Here is a 14687-nt window from a genome sequence, read left to right on the forward strand (position 1 = left end):
ATATCTTGCATATTTGCATTGTTTTATCCATTCATTCATAAACATTTTCATCATAAAGATTAGGATTTAGACATGTTTAGGTTGCATTTTGCATACATGAGTCTCTATTAGGTACTGGAGTGCCACATGGAGTTCTTGGGGATGTTTGGAGCTCGAAAGAGGTGTAAAGATGATCATTGGACGAGCAGAGCGTTGGGAGCGACTTCCCGGAGCGACACCAGCAAGTCGCTCTGACCTGCCTTATCAGAGCGACCTTACCAGAGTGATGCGGAGAAGTCGCTCGCCATTTCATCCCGGTGGAAGCACAAAACGAAGCCCGGAGCGACCTCTCAGAGCGACCCACTGAGGTCGCTCCCGAAGTCCGGAGCGACTTGTTGGAGCGACACACCAAGGTCGCTCGCGTCCTCTCGTCCGGAGGCACCAAAGTCGAGCATCCTAGAGCGACCCCTCAGAGCGACCTACCAAGGTCGCTCCCAGCCAGAGCGATCAGCCAGAGCGACCAGCTCAAGTCGCTCGCGTTTCCATGGCGAGATGACCCGGGAGCGACGTCTTCGGAGCGACACAGCCAGGTCGCTCGCGAAGAAACGACCCGGGAGCGACCTCTCGCAGCGACGTTCCGAGGTCGCTCCGCGTTACTTTGCTGCCGAAAATCATGATTTCCCGAGGACCTTTTTGCAATTTATTTTGGACGTTTTGCACTTGGAAAAACCTATGTTTTAAACATGTTTTGTAGCCGGCAGGCAGATTATCTTGGATCTATTGGGAAATACACAAAAACTGGCTTGAGAAGTTCATCTCTTGGATTTTTGATTGTTATGTTCTTGTGTTCTTGTTGATTTCTTATCTATTTCTTTACATGATTAATCTGAAATCCAATATGGGTTTAAGAGGAATCATGGAGATTAGTGAGTAATCACCTTTTGAATTCATGGGTTAGGGAGATTAAGGGTGATTAGGTTAGTTCTAGGATGTTTTAGTGTAGATCATTCTTGTTCCTTGCTAGTAGAGTATTCTTAATGCATCTTCTGAGTTGGCCACTCAAAAGTTGATCAATAGGCATTTCCCACCCGAAAGGTGTTTGATGAAATGCCTGAGACGACTCTCCTAGGCTTTTAGTATACTTTGCCAAAGACATTTGTTGTTAAAGATGCTAAGATAGCTAATAGACTTGTTAGTAATGATTGCTTTCATATTATTCAACCAAAGACATTTGATGTTTGAGATATGTTAGCAAATGAGCATTCATCTAGACATAGAGCTTGTTTAGAATTGTGTCTAGGCTTAAGGTTGATAGTTTGATTGATCATTTGCCATCCTTAGTTCGACACTTAATCACCCAAGGTCTAATCCCTATGCCCATGAGTTCTCTTTTCCCTTAGTCAAGAAAGTATCATTCTGTTATTGTTTTCTAGTTTTAGTCATAGCTTAAAACCCATTTAAATCATTGGTTGCACTTAGATTAAGTGAGTACTTGCATTCTCGGTGCTTTTATATCTCTCAGAACTGGTTCGACAATCTTTTATACTACAACATTTGTCTTAGGAGCCTTGAAAACTCCTAACATTAAATTGGCGCCGTTGCCAAATTCTGAGTTGATTTAAACATTGAGATTTAGTCACTTGCTTGAGACTAAGTCATTTTAATTTTGTTTTGTTACTGATTCTTCTTCTTCACTTACCTTTCACTTACAGGTGTATGAACTTGAGGAGCAGGGGTCCATCAAACCTAGTTCCAATAGTAGCAGACATCAGAACTTTTGAGAGGGAGTGTACTAGAGCTAGAAGAGAAGAAGAACAACAGGCCCACTTGGATATTGATATGGCAGATCCACCGCAAGGGGCAGAACACCAACCGCGGGCAGCTCGACCCATTGGCACTTACGACCGCCCCAACATACATGGTCATAGATTCGGAATCCGAGCACCAGCTGTGGCAGCCAACAACTTTGAGGTCAAGTCAGGACTCCTCAATGTGATTGAGAACAATAAGTATCATGGCTTGGCTCTGGAGGACCCATTCGATCACTTGGACAGGTTCGACAGCTACTGCGGGTTGTCAAAAACCAATGGTGTGTCCGAAGATGCTTTCAAGCTCAAGCTATTCCCTTTCTCTTTGGGGGATAAGGCACATCAGTGGGAGAAGTCTCTACCCAGCGACTCTATCACCACTTGGGATGAGTGCAAGAGAGCATTCTTGGAGAAATTCTTCTCATCCTCAAGAACTGCTAAGCTGAGAAATGAGATCTCCAGTTTCCAACAGAAGAACTTGGAAGGATTCAGTGAAGCCTGGGAGAGATTCAAGGGCTACCAAGCTCAATGCCCACACCACGGATTCTCTAAGGAAAGCCTGCTGAGCACATTCTACCGTGGCGCTCTTCCTAAGTACAGGGCCAGACTGGATACAGCTAGCAATGGGTTCTTCTTGGGGAGAACTGAGGAAGATGCAGAGGAGCTGGTTGACAACATGGTAAAGAGTGATGCAGTCTACAGTGGAGACCACGACAGAAGCAGTCGAACAGATGATAAGCAGACGAGGAAGGAGTTGAAAGCTCTACAGGACAAGATAGACATCCTCCTTGCTGATAAAGCCACACAAGAGCAGCTGCACTTTGTTGGTAACCCAAGCCAAGAGACACCACCTGTTGTCCATGAGGTTGAGGGTTTGGAAGGTCAGGAAGAGCTGTGTTTCATCAACAACAATGGTAGCTGGTACAAAAAAGAGCCCAACTTTCAGTACAACAACTACCAACAGAAATCCTATCCCAACAACCAACAGAGTGGTTATCCGCCTCGAAACAACCAGCAAGGCAGCTATCAACCTCAGCAAAACCCCTCATCTGGTTCCTCGGCTCCTCAAGAGAGCAGCACTGACACCCTGCTGAAACAAATCTTGGAGTCTCAGACTAGAAGTGAGAATAATGTTGGTTATGAGTTGAAAAACCTTCATTCCAAGATTGATGGGAGCTACAATGAGCTCAACAACAAGTTCTCACATCTTGCTTCTACAGTCAAGAATTTAGAGAATCAGTTTGCTTCCATGAACACTCACCAGACTCGCCAGCAAGGATCTCTACCTGGAAAATCTGACCAAAACCTCAAGGAGGCCAAAGCAATCACCCTTAGGAGTGGTAAGCAGTTACCTCCTACAACCCTCACCAGGGATGCTGAGAAACTAGGTGAGGAGGTGGCCATCAACTTAGATGATGAAGTGGTGATTGTTGATGAGAAAATCAATGATGAAATCTTGGAGAAGATTGTGGAAGCCAAGGGTAAAGGAAAGGTTGGGGAAGAGAAGAAAAGAGTGAAAGACGGTGAAATTCTTGCTCCAGCAAGTGAGAATTCTTTTGTTCCTCCTCCCTATGAACCCAAACTACCATTCCCTGGTAGATTCAAGAGGCAGCTGCTAGAGCAGTACAAGGCTTTGTTTGACAAGCAAATGAGTGAAGCTCAGGTTGCAATGCCCATCATCGATGCTTTCATGTTGATTCCTCAATACAACAAGTTCCTGAAAGATGTTGTAGCTGCAAAGAAGAAGGAAATGGAAAGCATGATGATTCTTACCCATGAGTGCAGTGCCATCATCCAGAGGCTTGATGTTCCAGAGAAGTTAGAGGATCCAGGATGCTTCACACTTCCTTGTGCTCTTGGACCTATGGTATTTGAGAAATGTCTCTGCGATTTGGGAGCTAGTGTCAGGGTGATGCCTTTGTCTGCTGCAAAGAAGCTTGGATTCACTCAGTACAAGAAGTGTAAACTCTCTCTGGTGTTAGCTGATCGTTCAGTGAAGTACCCTGTGGGCATCTTAGAGGACCTACCTGTGAAGATTGGAAAATATGAGATACCTACAGATTTTGTGGTGCTTGAGATGGGTGAGGAGGCTCAGGACCCATTGATTCTTGGAAGACCATTCTTAGCTACAGCAGGAGCAATTGTTAAGGTGAAAGAGGGCACGATTGATCTCCATTTGGGTAAAGGGCATGTTCTCCACTTTGACATCAAGGAGAAAATGAAGAAACCAACTCTGTTCGGTCAAGCTTTCTACATTGCAGAGATGGGCACTCTTACTGATGAGCACCTTGCAGAGTTACCACCTGAGGACGACGAGGAGGGAACATCTCCCTCTACTCATTCTCCATAGAAGGTAACCCACTACTTTCCCTTGTATATACCATTTCATTTTTGCATATTAGATTTCTCTTTTGGGTATCTCTCTCTACTTGACAACACAGAGACTGTGTCATTTAAGTTTGGGGGAGGTACCAAGTATTTGATCATGTTTGCTTTGATGTTGTTCATTGAGTCATGCATTGCATACCTATTTGCATATTAAAAAAAAAAAAAAAAAAAACAAATCATATAGATTGCATCACTTTCATTTTTAGGAGAGTCTAGAGCATATAGGTTGCATTCACTTGCATTGGGAGAAATGATTTTAAACGCCTTGTAAAGAACACTACGTTGCACCTGAGTAGCTTTTGCACCTCTCAAAAATACTTGTATGTTTCGAGCCTTGAATACTTGTATGGATCGAACCCGGGTCACCCGCGTGACAGGCGGGAATACTTACCACTATACTACAACGACTCTTCCTGAAACTTGTTGATTGCTGAAACTCAGTCTTTGAAGCCAACTACAAACCCTATTTGAACTGAATGAACTTAATGCTTCTTGCTCATGGTCCCTTGTGTACTGAGTCATGGCTATACACACTTGAGTTGTCACATCCTTTATGCCAATCTTATTTTGACAAACTCTAGTGGTAGACCACTCCCAAAACCTTTCCCTTCTTTTAAGCTTTCATTGTTTGATGAGTGAGGCCTTCTTCGGAAAGTCTTACATGTGCATAATGTTGAGAGTATCGGGAACGACAATGCTTGATCTTCATTCTTGCTAGATTGGGCACTCTATTGTCTAGCTATAGGTGGGGGTGAGAGTTGTGATTATGATTTGGGAGCAATGAAAAAGGAAAAGAAATGACTCTTTGTGTTTAAGTGAATTGTCTTATTGGGATAAGTAGAAAAAACCTCTAGCTCAAGTTATGAAAAGTCTTGGCCCCCATCTAAAAAAAAAAAAAAGAAAAGAAAATATGAAAAGAAAAGAAAAAGAAAGAAAAAGGGGGCTAGCAAAGTTGTTAGGAGCTAATTAATGTTTTGAGGTTGTGAAAAATCCCTTGTAGATTTCAAAGAGAAGGAGTTAATGTTCTTAGGATCTTTTGGTGAGAGATGTGAGTTGGGTTTGACATTTGGGAATGATTGTGTAATTGTATGTTTGGGAAAAGGGTAGAACAATGGAGATTGAACATTGTATGCATGAGTTGATCCCTTTCTTAGATATATTATGTGCAATGTCAAGGCTACTTGTTTTGAGAGTAAACCACCCTAAAGATTTTATGTTTCGAACCTCTTGAATCACTTGAATAAAAGCCTTCCCTCACCCAACCAAATGACTTGGACCAACTGACCATTTGCAAGAATTCACCTGATGTTTTGTGCTTAATAAATGTGAGAGTTGGTTGATTTGAATATGTGGATGCTTGATGATGAGTGTAAGGGCAAAAAGAGTTGAGATAGGCCTAGAGAAGCTAGAGTGTAATAAGAGAGTGTGCTCATGCTGGATTAGATGTTGAATCGAGTGCTAGTTGTGTTTCTTTTGGCTAAGAGCTCCCATCTTCAAACCTCTCTCCCTATGAGTTCTAGAAAGTTCACTTGTGGACAAGTAAAAGAACAAGTTTGGGGGAGTTGATATCTTGCATATTTGCATTGTTTTATCCATTCATTCATAAACATTTTCATCATAAAGATTAGGATTTAGACATGTTTAGGTTGCATTTTGCATACATGAGTCTCTATTAGGTACTGGAGTGCCACATGGAGTTCTTGGGGATGTTTGGAGCTCGAAAGAGGTGTAAAGATGATCATTGGACGAGCAGAGCGTTGGGAGCGACTTCCCGGAGCGACACCAGCAAGTCGCTCTGACCTGCCTTATCAGAGCGACCTTACCAGAGTGATGCGGAGAAGTCGCTCGCCATTTCATCCCGGTGGAAGCACAAAACGAAGCCCGGAGCGACCTCTCAGAGCGACCCACTGAGGTCGCTCCCGAAGTCCGGAGCGACTTGTTGGAGCGACACACCAAGGTCGCTCGCGTCCTCTCGTCCGGAGGCACCAAAGTCGAGCATCCTGGAGCAACCCCTCAGAGCGACCTACCAAGGTCGCTCCCAGCCAGAGCGACCAGCCAGAGCGACCAGCTCAAGTCGCTCGCGTTTCCATGGCGAGATGACCCGGGAGCGACGTCTTCGGAGCGACACAGCCAGGTCGCTCGCGAAGAAACGACCCGGGAGCGACCTCTCGCAGCGACGTGCCGAGGTCGCTCCGCGTTACTTTGCTGCCGAAAATCATGATTTCCCGAGGACCTTTTTGCAATTTATTTTGGACGTTTTGCACTTGGAAAAACCTATGTTTTAAACATGTTTTGTAGCCGGCAGGCAGATTATCTTGGATCTATTGGGAAATACACAAAAACTGGCTTGAGAAGTTCATCTCTTGGATTTTTGATTGTTATGTTCTTGTGTTCTTGTTGATTTCTTATCTATTTCTTTACATGATTAATCTGAAATCCAATATGGGTTTAAGAGGAATCATGGAGATTAGTGAGTAATCACCTTTTGAATTCATGGGTTAGGGAGATTAAGGGTGATTAGGTTAGTTCTAGGATGTTTTAGTGTAGATCATTCTTGTTCCTTGCTAGTAGAGTATTCTTAATGCATCTTCTGAGTTGATCACTCAAAAGTTGATCAATAGGCATTTCCCACCCGAAAGGTGTTTGATGAAATGCCTGAGACAACTCTCCTAGGCTTTTAGTATACTTTGCCAAAGACATTTGTTGTTAAAGATGCTAAGATAGCTAATAGACTTGTTAGTAATGATTGCTTTCATATTATTCAACCAAAGACATTTGATGTTTGAGATATGTTAGCAAATGAGCATTCATCTAGACATAGAGCTTGTTTAGAATTGTGTCTAGGCTTAAGGTTGATAGTTTGATTGATCATTTGCCATCCTTAGTTCGACACTTAATCACCCAAGGTCTAATCCCTATGCCCATGAGTTCTCTTTTCCCTTAGTCAAGAAAGTATCATTCTGTTATTGTTTTCTAGTTTTAGTCATAGCTTAAAACCCATTTAAATCATTGGTTGCACTTAGATTAAGTGAGTACTTGCATTCTCGGTGCTTTTATATCTCTCAGAACTGGTTCGACAATCTTTTATACTACAACATTTGTCTTAGGAGCCTTGAAAACTCCTAACATCACTTAGATCCACAACATGTCGGACACACCAAAGCCCAAAAAGGCAACTAAAGCCCACAACGGAGCAGCTTAGACCCACAACAAGGAAAACTTACTAACACAACCTTGATAAAACATAGACCAAACCACAATAAACACAGCAACCTAAACACAGCTACACTTAAGCATAAGACACTCCAATGTAGCAAACCTCCTAAATAGCAATAGGCAATGAGCTAGACATATCGCTGCTGCCTGCTGCCCACGGCAGCCACCCGATACCGTCCGCTTGAAGAACCCAAGACACCAAGTCTTCTTAATCCGGATCTATCGCTGCCGCCTATGGCCTCCCAAACGATACCATCCCTACTCGTAACCAAGACCCAAAGCTTCACAACCCGACAAGAAGAATCACTTCACGATCCACACAACTTTCGGATACAGTTTGAACGCACTCTCTGACGTCCACTTTACACCTAGATAGAAGCTCACCATAACCCTTCACACAATCAAGCCTCGACGATCCAAACCCATAACACTCATTAACACTCCGACCGACGAAAGCTCACTGCAATCACCACCATAAAAGGAGAAATCTGCCATTGAACCCGTCAAACACCAAACACAGAAACTTCTCGCACTGGGACTGGCATGCCTCTAAGATACGATGAAAATAAATATACTAGTAGACAGGACAAGTCTAATCCCGAAACCATTCCTAGACGGACCGATAGTCTCCAAGAGATTGAATTCAGACCAAGTACCAATGATTTCATCACCCTAAGGCGCTTCCCAAACTATACCCATAGTCACCAGCAACACCTATCACAAACCATGGTGACCAAACGTCCAAAACAAACTGAAACTACAAAAGCGGACCTTGATGACGGGAAGCGGCGAACTCGTCTAACTAGTCCAACTAATCAAATCTTTCAACGGTTTAAACCTCCACCACCGGACAGAACCTGAGGCTCGTCGTCAATGGTGGGATGTTGGAACATCACAATGAACCCCCCCCCCCAAGAGACAGAGGATAGTCTTCTAACCCACTCGTTGAACAACTCTTCCATCAGCCTCACCGCCTCCTGGGAAAGTAGATCTGTGGTAAATGAGGCGACTCATCAGAGCACGCGCCGTCTCCGTGATGATTCCGCCGGAGATCTGAAATGGGAAAACTAGATCTGACTTAATCATCAGTCCTAAAAGCCGACTCACCATTCCTCTGCCGTATCTTGAGCCTCGCCTTTTCTCCATAAGAAAACAAGTCCGGCCTCCGTTGAAACCGAAGCATCACCGGTGGAACTCGAGAGTTACAGAGCAAATTGCATATCGACTTGGAAATGGAAGAGGAAGAGGAGAGCAAAGAGAAAATGAGAGAGAGGGTTGAGGAAATCGCCTCCGACACCGTCGAAGGCGGCGGGCCGGAGCTAGGATTTTCTTACCGGAGGTTCTCGGGTCGTATTCTCTTCTTTTTTTTTTCATCACCTAAAGAGTGAGTTTAAACAACAACTATGACATTTTTAAGGGAAATTGCCTTATATAACCTTCAAACAAATAATAATTTATTGTATGATAAAAAGATTTAAGTTGCAAATATGTATTGTGTCTTTTATATAATAATGTCAGTATACCGTGTATACAACCGGTGAAATCTGCACAAAGAAAACAAAATTTAATTAATAATTTGTAACTGTAAAAGATAAAATGTGGTATTTCATTACTCAAATATCTTCTTGAATTGATTTTTTTTCTCACGAGAAGAACAACCAATTGTGATAAAGAAAAGACAACGATGAAGGTGAAGACGGTGAGCACACACAACAACTCTTTCATTTCTTTTCGCCCTTTTCTTAAATTATTGATTCTCACAAACATGCTTTTGTTTACATTCTGTTTTTGTTTTACAAATCCAGTGGTGAAGAATAACGACGACGGGTTGGTAAAAGCGCCGCCGTGTCGAAAAAAGAGAGGAGATGAAGACGATCTCTATATGATGGTGAAGAATAATGATTGTGAGTGAAATGAATACGTATCAGCATGTCTAAGAAAAAGAAAAATTGAAAAAGATGAAATCATCGTCTATACTATATTCGGTAAAATGAATAGTATATTATATATTTTCAAGTGTAGTATTTATGTAAGGTTATCATACTATGTGAGACATATTTCTATACTACTCCTTGAAAATGTAATAATATGTCATGTTTTGAAATTTGATAGTTTTCTTCTCTATCATTTTTTGTGATTGATTGTAATATGAAATTCATTTTTTTTAGTGTTGGACAAATTTTATTATTTGAAACATTCGTTTACTATACTATTTAGGCTATATGGAATAAAAAAATATGCAACCTCCTAACCAAGTAAATGTGTTTTCAAGTGTTTAATATTAGAAAACAATTTATAGATTGTATTTGAGTTTATAGGTTTCTGCCTAGAGTTTATATTTATTAAGTAAAGGTTTGGGTATAATAAACCATATTATATACATTCTATTTGGGTTTATACTTCCTTTATTAGGGTTTAGCTTTACATTAGGGTTTCGATTAGAGTTTATACTTCCTTGATTTGAGTATATATATTTATATTTGGATTTACAATTATGGTTTAAGGTTTAGTATTTAGGGGTGAGGGTTGGAGTTTGGAGTAAGGTTTAGTATTTTGGAGTTATGAATAGATTTGGAGTCTTATACTATTTGGATGCATATTTATGTGGTAAACAAACATGTAGTGTTAGTGGCATTACGTGGTGTAATAATTAATAGTGGAGTTTTACAACCGATCACATCATTTACTTTCTCACTTTAACCGACCATTTGCAATTGGAGGGGGCATAACCGGAAAAGATATGCTAAATGTTAGTTTATTAATTATGTCAAAATCAATGATATCTAGGGGCTGTTCGTTTCACCATCTTTCATCTCCATCCAGATGATTCATTTGTATGTACTATGATCTATCCAGATAATACATTCAGATTTTTGTGAGTGTTTGTTTGTCCATCCATATAGCTCATCTAGATGAACCATCTAAATGGATCTTATGTTTGTTTCTTTATTTTTATTTCCATCCAAATGAGTTTAGTAAACAAATTACCAAAATACCATTGTGTTGATTTAATCATATGTTAAAATTTTACTACAATAATAATTTCTAATCAACATAAATATTGATAAACATGTATTTGAAAAAAAAAACTTTAGAGTTTCAAACTAAAAAGAGTATTAATAATAAACCGATTGTAACTTCGGTGTTGGCGGAAAACGAGATTTTTCGATTTTGACGGGAAACAAAATTTTTCGATTTTGACGGGAAACAAAATTTTTCGATTTTGGCGGGAAAATACAATTTTTGGTTTTGGCGAGAAAACACGTTTTTGCGCTTTTGGCGGGAAAATACGTTTTTGGCGGGAAAACGAGATTTTTCGGTTTAAGCGGGAAAACATGTTTTTCGGTTTTGGTGGGAAAACAAGATTTTCTGGTTTTGGCGGGAAAACGATTTTTTCGGTTTTGGCGGAAAAAATACAATTTTTGGTTTTGGTGAGAAACCATGTTTTATGGTTTTGGTGGAAAATGCGTTTTTGCGGTTTTGGCGGGAAAACAAGATTTTCAATTTTGGCGGGAAAACACGTTCTTCGGTTTTGGCAGGAAAACAAGATTTTTCGGTTTTGGTAGGAAAACGACAATTTTTGGTTTTGGCGAGAAAACACGTTTTACGGTTTTGGCGAAAAAACACGTTTTTGTGGTTTTGGCGTGAAAACACATTTTTGTAGTTTTGGCATGAAAACGCAATTTTCAGGTTTCGCGGAAAATGAGTTTTGGCGGAAAAATACGTTTTTGCGGTTTTCGCGGGAAACTGCGTTTTGGCGGGAAAACACTATTTTGCAATTTTCGTAGGAAAATGCGTTTTGGCGGGAAAACATGTTTTGCGGTTTTCACGAGAAAACATGTTTTGCAGTTTTGGCGGGAAACACATTTTTCGGTTTTGGCGGGAAAACACATTTTGTGGTTTTGGTGTGAAAATGCGTTTTTGTGATTTTGGCATGAAAACATGTTTTGCTATTTTTTGGGGGAAAACACGTTTTTCAATTTTGGCAGGAAAACACGTTTTTTGCAATAAAATTCTGGAAATGCGTTTTTAGGGTTTTGGCGTGAAAAATTCATTTTTAAGTTTCACGGGAAAATGTGTTTTGTGGTTTTGTCAGTTTTCGTGTGTGACAAAATGATATTATGTTTAGGTTTGTAATTTGTGAATTACACCGGGGGCATAATAGACATTATACCTTATTGAATGAACCATCTCCATCCAAATGGTCCAAATTGGTTCTGCTGAATGAACTTTAAAATTAAGCCTAAATTTTCGAAAGTCATCTGGATGAATTGCACTTTTAGTGTCTAAACGAACAAAACTTTCATCTCTATCTAGATGAAAAAACTATCAGGGCCCTACTTAATTTACATTTCCATTTTGAATATTCAGCAAATTAACCTTACTTTAAACTTAAAATATGATATTATATAGTTTTCTTAAAGGATTTCGCTGGCAAGAAATGCAAAACCCATAATTTTTAGTAAATGAAGAAGAAAATAATCCTGAGGAACCCCAAGCCATAAGCTTCGCTAATATTTGCTTGTTAGATGGATCTTGGATATCATCAGTTCACTTTAGTGGATGTGGATTGGTATGGATGGACACTGCTGGGAACATTCAACTTATGGGGACAAAAAATATTTCGCGACGCGAATGAGCTTTGCATTCGGAAGTAGAAACACTGGATGAGCGATGGAGAACATGCTTCAACATTCAACATGTCAGAAGTTCGGGACAGACTGTAAGGAACTGATTGCAATGATAAAGGACCCACAAGCTTGGCCAAACTTTGCGACAAAATTGAAGAGGATAGAAACGTTACAAATATGCTTTCCGGACTTCAAAATCACTCATGTTCCACGGGCGCGCAATCAGACTTCTGATTTTTTAGCTAAGACTGCTAGATCTTTCCATAGGGAGTTGCATTTTATTGGTTGTTCTATTACGGTTTGGTTACCCAGACCACCTCAAGTTTGAGTAATAGAATGGCCTTTTGACGTCAAAAAAAAAAAAAAAAAGAAGTAAATCATGAGCTGGTTTTATCTACCAGATGTAACATCCAGTCATAATCATGTTTTATTCAGAAACAATATAAAGTAAAAAAAATCAAATAAAAATAAGGGCAATTCTTCTAAATAGATCATTTTCAAGTTTTGATCACAAAAATAGATCACAAGGAGGAAAATAACCAAAATGTTTCATTTAGTAGGTAAAAAGACCATAATAACCTAGATATATAAAAAAAATTAAAAAAATAAAAAAAATAAAAATATTTTTTTTATAGTTTTAGATTATATGTTTTCAAATTTGAACTTTTTTATAATTTTTTTTTAAAAAAATATTTTTTAATTTTTTTTTTCAAATTTTTTTTTTTTAATTCGAAAATACTTTTTGAAACTATTTTTGTAATTCAGAGTGCTCCCACCCAACCAGTGGATAATTCATTGTCTCGTACCTTTTTGAGAAGGAAGCTAAACAGTCCCATTTTTCATATCTTTCCACTTTCGATTTCATTCCTCAGCATCAAAGCGACGCATTTAATCGCGTTTCTCCAACCACCATTTTTCGTTTCGTCCATCTTTTTAGATTTTTCGTCGATTCATTCTTCATCTGCTTTTCCAGTCAATTCACCTCGAATCCTTATTTCGGTCCCTCACTAAATCCCTAATTTTTCACTTCTATTTCTCCTAAACCTTTGAGATGGACGAAATACCACTTCCTCGTAGTATGTTCGCCGTTGGTGACGAACCGTGTGGCGAGCGTATCAACTCGTATCACAAAATCAAGAAGAAAGAGTTGATTATCGACGCGCTTGAACCAGAGGAGTTGGAGTTCCTGTGAAACTCGACTTTCAGAAAGATTCTAGCTATTGATGAGAACCCTCCATTATCGGGGGCGTTTGGTCAGCACGTTATTACCTTAGTTGATAGAAAACGTTAGAAGCCGCAAATTCGTTTAGTACCTTAGTTGATAGCCCATACGTTGTTTGTTAATGTCAACATTTACATGGTAACTGATCTAGTTACGGGTATGAAGTTAGTTATATGCAGAAACATGACTGGGTATGTCATTCGTTGTTTGTTACCTTTATGAGTACCCATGTAGATTTGTCCATTTTGTTACTTGTTATCTATACATTTGCATGCTTTGTCATTCAGTTACGACTAAAGAATAATTTATCAACTGCAACCTGTAGAACTTGGTACTAATGAATATATCAATTAACATTTGACTCACCTAATATCTCACACTCCTTAGCCTCTTAATCATTTGGCTCAATATCAGCCCTGCCGTAGGCTGCATCGCCAGAAGCAGAACCAATCTGTAAATTTAATAACTGACTTCCATCATTATTTGGATATGTAACCTTTTCCTTCCCCTTTGATGTTGACCCTACACGCACAGCAGCAGTTCCATCCGTAGCAGCTAACAAAAATGATAACAGGTAAACCCTTTTTTAGCTACTACAACAAAAAATATAAGTCGTACTTATATGAATAAGAATGACCATCCACCCGCATACCTATGGCTAAAGTGAGTCATGTTTGATTTTGAGGTTCGGTTACCACTTCCTGAAGACTGATTATCCCATCACTCGTTAGTTTGACGATCTTCATTTCATCAGATGAGTCCGTTTCGATTAACATCACGCTTTTTCACCTTCTTTACTTGTTATCCGAAGTTGGATAACAGAAAACGTTAGAAGCTGCAAATTTGTTTAGTACCTTGGTTGATAGCCCATACATTGTTTGTTACTGTCACATTTACATGGTAACTGATCTAGTTACGGGTATTAAGTTGGTTATATACAGAACCATGACTGGGTATATCATTCGTTGTTTGTTACTTTTATGAGTACCTGCTAACTACGTTTATTTACTGTTAAAAATTGTTAAGTTATATCATGTAGATTTGTCCATTTTGTTACTTGTTAACTATACATTTACCTACTTTGTCATTCAGTTACGACTAAAGAATAATTTATTTTTTTACACTAACTTTTCTATTAACATGTACGAAACCCCTCTTTAACCAATGAACCATCGTATGCAGCGCATCCTCCTGTCACGCCTATTCCTCGGAACGGCTTCCCACCAAATCTCTGTATCTCTACAGTCTGACACATACTTCGTACGACCACCGATTCTAAAACAGGGACAGTTTCGTCCTTCTATGGCAAAAATGATAGTCCTTTTTTCCCTTATCCAAGCCTACGGACATTTCACACATTCTCTCTTCATCGAATTAGAATCCTAAGAGACAGTTATATAATTAAAAGTGCCATTTAAAACGTGAACAAAAACTATTTGTTGT

The 14687-nt window shown here is 39.7% G+C and overlaps 1 non-coding gene across 1 annotated transcript; it reads right to left on the reverse strand.

Moving 5' to 3' along the window:
* Positions 1-2226: 2226 nt before the first annotated feature.
* Positions 2227-2333, reverse strand: LOC125588068. Its single transcript, XR_007324464.1, has one exon. It is a non-coding gene; the product is annotated as a small nucleolar RNA R71 (small nucleolar RNA).
* Between the last annotated feature and the right edge of the window lie 12354 nt (positions 2334-14687).

This window comes from Brassica napus, chromosome C5 (genome assembly GCF_020379485.1).
Source record: "Brassica napus cultivar Da-Ae chromosome C5, Da-Ae, whole genome shotgun sequence".
NCBI classification, from domain to species: domain Eukaryota; kingdom Viridiplantae; phylum Streptophyta; class Magnoliopsida; order Brassicales; family Brassicaceae; genus Brassica; species Brassica napus.